This window comes from Procambarus clarkii, unplaced genomic scaffold (assembly GCF_040958095.1).
Source record: "Procambarus clarkii isolate CNS0578487 unplaced genomic scaffold, FALCON_Pclarkii_2.0 HiC_scaffold_275, whole genome shotgun sequence".
Lineage (NCBI taxonomy): Eukaryota > Metazoa > Arthropoda > Malacostraca > Decapoda > Cambaridae > Procambarus > Procambarus clarkii.
The window spans coordinates 109,666-117,661 of record NW_027189308.1 but is presented as its reverse complement, the minus strand read 5'-3'; positions in this window follow the sequence as shown (position 1 = coordinate 117,661).

Sequence of the window (7,996 nt, the reverse complement as noted above, 5' to 3'; positions counted from 1 at the left end):
ATAATATTGCATTTTAAGCAAGTTTTCTTGCATTTTGTTTCGTACGAAAAATCATCGAATTTAGCAATATTTTGACGTTTATCATCCCCTTCTCCTTTATGTGATTTAAACAAAATATCATCGAATTAGGCAATATTTTGCCGTTTTTCCACGTTTTTGTGAATTTTCAGTTTATGGGTATTAATTCAGTATATATACGATGCAAATGATGCAAACACATAATTGATTAGATAATAACCTTAAATACTTCATTTTCAATCATCTATTTGTTTCTCGTTAAAATACTGAGTAAGATATTGAAAGGGGGAGAAGTTCGGTTTTTATTGCATATATCGACGTTTCAGCCGGATTAGAGCGGTTTTACGTGTACATCTTCCCTCCGTAATATAAACGAAAAATCAAGAACATTTTAGTTAATTCTAATGAAAACACATTGTTTTTTATCATTTGTATTGGAAACAACATTGTCATATGTCTTTTCTTGGATCGAAATAATACGAAACCTCGCTCAATGATTTGAAGTTAAAATCCTCAAACATGGTAAAATAGTGACTTTTTCACGTTAATCATGTAGTTTGATATTACGTAAATATACTCATTTTTACCAATATTTCGATACTATTTCATGTAGTATTACGATATGTGATTTGGCCTTCAAATCTCAGAATTTCGCATAATATTGCATTTTAAGCAAGTTTTCCTGCATTTTGTTTCGTACGAAAAATCATCGAATTTAGCAATATTTTGACGTTTATCATCCCCTTTTCCTTAATGTGATTTAAACAAAATATCATCGAATTAGGCAATATTTTGCCGTTTTCCACGTTTTTGTGAATTTTCAGTCTATGGGTATTAATTCATATATATGCGATAAAAGTGATGCAAACACATAATTGATTAGATGATAACCTTAAATACTTCATTTTCAATCATCTATTTGTTTCTCGTTAAAATACTGAGTAAGATATTGAAAAGGGGAGAAATTCGGTTTTTATTGCATATATCGACGTTTCAGCCGGATTAGAGCGGTTTTACGTGTACATCTTCCCTCAGTAATATAAACGGAAAATCAGGAACATTTTAGTCAATTCAAATGAAAACACATTGTTTTTTTATCATTTGTATTGGAAACAACATTGTCATATGTCTTTTCTTAGATCTAAATAATACGAAACCTCGCTCAATGATTTGAAGTTAAAATCCTCAAATTTGGTAAAATAGTGACTTTTTCACGTTAATCATGTAGTTTGATATTACGTAAATATATTCATTTTTACCAATATTTCGATACTATTTCATGTAGTATCACGATACGTGATTTGGCCTTCAAATCTCAGAATTTCGCATAACATTGCAATTTAAGCAAGTTTTCTTGCATTTTGTTTCGTACGAAAAATCATCGAATTTAGCAATATTTTGACGTTTATCAACCCCTTTTCCTTTATGTGATTTAAACAAAATATCATCGAATTAGGCAATATTTTGCCGTTTTCCACGTTTTTGTGAATTTTCAGTCTATTGGTATTAATTCATATATATACGATAAAAATGATGCAAACACATAATTGATTAGATGATAACCTTAAATACTTCATTTTCAATCATCTATTTGTTTCTCGTTAAAATACTGAGTAAGATATTGAAAAGGGGAGAAGTTCGGTTTTTATTGCATATATCGACGTTTCAGCCGGATTAGAGCGGTTTTACGTGTACATCTTCCCTCGGTAACATAAACGGAAAATCAAGAACATTTTAGTTAATTCTAATGAAAACACATAAAACACGTTTTTTTTTTATCATTTGTATTGGAAACAACATTGTAATATGTCTTTTCTTGGATCTAAATAATACGAAACCTTGCTCAATTATTTGAAGTTAAAATCCTCAAATTTGGTAAAATAGTGACTTTTTCACGTTAATCATGTAATTTGATATTACGTAAATATATTCATTTTTACCAATATTTCGATACTATTTCATGTAGTATTACGATATGTGATTTGGCCTTGAAATCTCAGAATTTCGCATAATATTGCATTTTAAGCAAGTTTTCTTGCATTTTGTTTGGTACGCAAAATCATCGAATTTAGCAATATTTTGACGTTTATCATCCCCTTCTCCTTTATGTGATTTAAACAAAATATCATCGAATTAGGCAATATTTTCCGTTCTCACACAAGACAGTACATATATGACTAGTGCTTAAAGTCAATATGTGGAATGTGATTTAGTACATATGTGATATATTCCCAGTTAACTTTTTTACCAAGGCTCAAACTCTTCCTCACGTACCAATTTACGTCTCACAGTACTCGTCCATCAACGTAGATAGCTGAATAGTCGTGATTGGTTCAATTATAACGAAAATTGTAGTTTTCAGGTCCCACATGGGTTGTGAAATTCACCTACTATTGTCCATGCTCTTATAATATTACAGATCAGCTACATCCTATTGAAGGCTCGTAGTTTTGTTTTGAGAAATATTAGTTGTTCTTAGTAAATTATAATAAGCACAATAAATTATTACATAGAATAAGTGCTTCACCAATCAATATTATATACCATAGTTTGTGCTTTAGAAATCTTTAAAGAATGTTTTGTAGGAACGCTAACAGAAAACGATGTTATGTTGGAATGTATATAGGGTAAACTACTGCAAACAGGATGGTATGGTGTGGATTATTGGAAACTATAGGATTAGTATAGGGTCCACTACCACCTGTTAGGTGGGTAAGGGGTCCAATAACACCCGCAGGATGAGTATGGGGGTCACATCCACCCACAGGAATGGTATGGAGATCACTTCCACCCACAGGAAGGGTATGGGATCCAATACCATCCACTGGATGTGTATTGCGTCCACTACCACCGACAGGATGGGTATGGGCTCACAACCACCCACAGGATAGGTATGGGGTCCAATACCACCCACAGGATGAGTATGGGGTCCACTATAACCCACAGGATGGGTATGGGGCTCCAACCACCCACAGAATAAGTATGGGGTACAATAACACCCACTGGATATGTATGGCATCCATTGCCCCCACAGGATGACTATAGGGTACAGTATCGCCCACAGGATTAGTATATAGGGTTCACTGCCGCCCACAGAGTCGGTATGGGGTCCACCGCCACCCACAGGGTCGGTATGGGGTCCACTACCGCCCACAGGGTCGCTATGAAGTCAACTACCGTCCACAGGGTCGGTAGGGGTCCACTACCGCCCACAGGGTCGGCAGGGGGTCCACTGCCACCCACTGGGTCGGTAGGGGGTCCACTGCCGCCCACAGGATCGATAGGGGGTCCACTGCCGCCCACAGGGTCGATATGGGGGGGTCCACTACCGCCCACAGGATCGATAGGGGGTCCACTGCCGCCCACAGGGTCGGTAGGGGGTCCACTGCCGCCCACACGTTCGGTAGGGGTCCACTGCCGCCCACAGGGTCGGTAGGGGGTCCACTGCCGCCCACAGGATCGATAGGGGGTCCACTGCCGCCCACAGGGTCGATAGGGGGTCCCTTACCGCCCACAGGGTCTCTATGAAGTCAACTACCGCCCATAGTGTTTGTATAGTGTCCACTATCGCCCATAGTGTTATTATGGGGTCCACTACCCCTCATAGGGTCGGTATGGGGGTCCATTACTACCCACAGGGTGTGTCTGGGGTCTATTTTGGCAATACTGCTTTTCCAATCTCATTTGTTGTTCAATGTAAAATATTTGTTGCTCGACTTGCAACAATTTATATATATATATAACTGAAAACTCACACCCCAGAAGTGACTCGAACCCATACTCCCACAACTGGTATGTACAGGGACGCCTTAATCCGCTTGACCATCACGACCGGACATAAGGAAGTGATAGCCGAGGCTATATGAACCACTTCCCCGCCGGCACTCGGATGGTAATCTTGGGCATAGCATTTTATCAAATCACCTCATTCTTTGGGGCACACGTGAGGAACACAAATGCAAACAAGCCTGAATGGTCCCCAGGACTATATACAACTGAAAACTCACACCCCAGAAGTGACTCGAACCCATACTCCCACAACTGGTATGTACAGGGACGCCTTAATCCGCTTGACCATCACGACCGGACATAAGGAAGTGATAGCCGAGGCTATATGAACCACTTCCCCGCCGGCACTCGGATGGTAATCTTGGGCATAGCATTTTATCAAATCACCTCATTCTTTGGGGCACACGTGAGGAACACAAATGCAAACAAGCCTGAATGGTCCCCAGGACTATATACAACTGAAAACTCACACCCCAGAAGTGACTCGAACCCATACTCCCACAACTGGTATGTACAGGGACGCCTTAATCCGCTTGACCATCACGACCGGACATAAGGAAGTGATAGCCGAGGCTATATGAACCACTTCCCCGCCGGCACTCGGATGGTAATCTTGGGCATAGCATTTTATCAAATCACCTCATTCTTTGGGGCACACGTGAGGAACACAAATGCAAACAAGCCTGAATGGTCCCCAGGACTATATACAACTGAAAACTCACACCCCAGAAGTGACTCGAACCCATACTCCCACAACTGGTATGTACAGGGACGCCTTAATCCGCTTGACCATCACGACCGGACATAAGGAAGTGATAGCCGAGGCTATATGAACCACTTCCCCGCCGGCACTCGGATGGTAATCTTGGGCATAGCATTTTATCAAATCACCTCATTCTTTGGGGCACACGTGAGGAACACAAATGCAAACAAGCCTGAATGGTCCCCAGGACTATATACAACTGAAAACTCACACCCCAGAAGTGACTCGAACCCATACTCCCACAACTGGTATGTACAGGGACGCCTTAATCCGCTTGACCATCACGACCGGACATAAGGAAGTGATAGCCGAGGCTATATGAACCACTTCCCCGCCGGCACTCGGATGGTAATCTTGGGCATAGCATTTTATCAAATCACCTCATTCTTTGGGGCACACGTGAGGAACACAAATGCAAACAAGCCTGAATGGTCCCCAGGACTATATACAACTGAAAACTCACACCCCAGAAGTGACTCGAACCCATACTCCCACAACTGGTATGTACAGGGACGCCTTAATCCGCTTGACCATCACGACCGGACATAAGGAAGTGATAGCCGAGGCTATATGAACCACTTCCCCGCCGGCACTCGGATGGTAATCTTGGGCATAGCATTTTATCAAATCACCTCATTCTTTGGGGCACACGTGAGGAACACATAAGTGGTTCATATAGCCTCGGCTATCACTTCCTTATGTCCGGTCGTGATGGTCAAGCGGATTAAGGCGTCCCTGTACATACCAGTTGTGGGAGTATGGGTTCGAGTCACTTCTGGGGTGTGAGTTTTCAGTTGTATATAGTCCTGGGGACCATTCAGGCTTGTTTGCATTTGTGTTCCTCACGTGTGCCCCAAAGAATGAGGTGATTTGATAAAATGCTATGCCCAAGATTACCATCCGAGTGCCGGCGGGGAAGTGGTTCATATAGCCTCGGCTATCACTTCCTTATGTCCGGTCGTGATGGTCAAGCGGATTAAGGCGTCCCTGTACATACCAGTTGTGGGAGTATGGGTTCGAGTCACTTCTGGGGTGTGAGTTTTCAGTTGTATATAGTCCTGGGGACCATTCAGGCTTGTTTGCATTTGTGTTCCTCACGTGTGCCCCAAAGAATGAGGTGATTTGATAAAATGCTATGCCCAAGATTACCATCCGAGTGCCGGCGGGGAAGTGGTTCATATAGCCTCGGCTATCACTTCCTTATGTCCGGTCGTGATGGTCAAGCGGATTAAGGCGTCCCTGTACATACCAGTTGTGGGAGTATGGGTTCGAGTCACTTCTGGGGTGTGAGTTTTCAGTTGTATATAGTCCTGGGGACCATTCAGGCTTGTTTGCATTTGTGTTCCTCACGTGTGCCCCAAAGAATGAGGTGATTTGATAAAATGCTATGCCCAAGATTACCATCCGAGTGCCGGCGGGGAAGTGGTTCATATAGCCTCGGCTATCACTTCCTTATGTCCGGTCGTGATGGTCAAGCGGATTAAGGCGTCCCTGTACATACCAGTTGTGGGAGTATGGGTTCGAGTCACTTCTGGGGTGTGAGTTTTCAGTTGTATATAGTCCTGGGGACCATTCAGGCTTGTTTGCATTTGTGTTCCTCACGTGTGCCCCAAAGAATGAGGTGATTTGATAAAATGCTATGCCCAAGATTACCATCCGAGTGCCGGCGGGGAAGTGGTTCATATAGCCTCGGCTATCACTTCCTTATGTCCGGTCGTGATGGTCAAGCGGATTAAGGCGTCCCTGTACATACCAGTTGTGGGAGTATGGGTTCGAGTCACTTCTGGGGTGTGAGTTTTCAGTTGTATATAGTCCTGGGGACCATTCAGGCTTGTTTGCATTTGTGTTCCTCACGTGTGCCCCAAAGAATGAGGTGATTTGATAAAATGCTATGCCCAAGATTACCATCCGAGTGCCGGCGGGGAAGTGGTTCATATAGCCTCGGCTATCACTTCCTTATGTCCGGTCGTGATGGTCAAGCGGATTAAGGCGTCCCTGTACATACCAGTTGTGGGAGTATGGGTTCGAGTCACTTCTGGGGTGTGAGTTTTCAGTTGTATATAGTCCTGGGGACCATTCAGGCTTGTTTGCATTTGTGTTCCTCACGTGTGCCCCAAAGAATGAGGTGATTTGATAAAATGCTATGCCCAAGATTACCATCCGAGTGCCGGCGGGGAAGTGGTTCATATAGCCTCGGCTATCACTTCCTTATGTCCGGTCGTGATGGTCAAGCGGATTAAGGCGTCCCTGTACATACCAGTTGTGGGAGTATGGGTTCGAGTCACTTCTGGGGTGTGAGTTTTCAGTTGTATATAGTCCTGGGGACCATTCAGGCTTGTTTGCATATATATATATATATAGTATAGTGCCTTTGCAATAATGTACCAATGTGTGTATTTTCATAACTCGTTTTAAATTGTTGAAAAATAAATAACTACATTGTGAATGCAAGTCAATGTTTACATGCTAAATCAGAGTTGCCAGATTCCGCTTAAAATAGCAAATTGTGCTTATTTTCAAAGCTTGAGAATTTAGCTTTAAAGTAGTTAAAAAACTACGAATTTCGCAATTTGCTATGTACTTTAGTGTACTATTTTAAAATAAGGTTGGTTTTTAAGCTGCAAGTCATATGAATCTCAAAAAAAGTATATTATTAACAATCTTATCTCCATAGTTCACTAGTTTCTGTAAATCAGATCTGGTAACTGTAGGCCAAGTACTGGAAGACTCAAGACACAATGTGTTGAAGCTATTCTCTTTGAAGAAGTCATCTCGACAGGATCTTCCAGCTCCAGCTATAAAACTTCACCAAACATGGATCTACCTAGTACATCAAATGGTAAGGAATTACTAAACTGTACAAAGTTTTATGCTAGAACATTTGTTACAGTCCCCTGTTCTATGTGTACTCCATCACATAGTGACGGAGTATGTGGGAATAATTTTGTTAACACTGTCCATTTGACATGGTGGTGGTGTATGGTGCTGGTGGTGTATGGTGCTGGTGGAGTATGATGCTGATGGTGTATGATGCTGATGGTGTATGATGCTGATGGTGTATGATGCTGATGGTGTATGATGCTGGTGTATGGTGCTGGTGGTGTATGATGCTGGTGGTGTATGATGCTGGTGGTGTATGATTCTGGTGGAGTATGATGCTGATGGTGTATGATGCTGATGGTGTATGATGCTGATGGTGTATGATGCTGGTGGTGTATGGTGCTGGTGGTGTATGATGCTGGTGGTGTATGGTGCTGGTGGTGTATGATGCTGGTGGTGTATGGTGCTGGTGGTGTATGGTGCTGGTGGTGTATGGTGTATGATGCTGGTGGTGTATGGTGTATGATGCTGGTGGTGTATTATGCTGATGGTGTATGATGCTGGTGATGTATGATGCTGATGGTGTATGATGCTGGTGGTGTATGA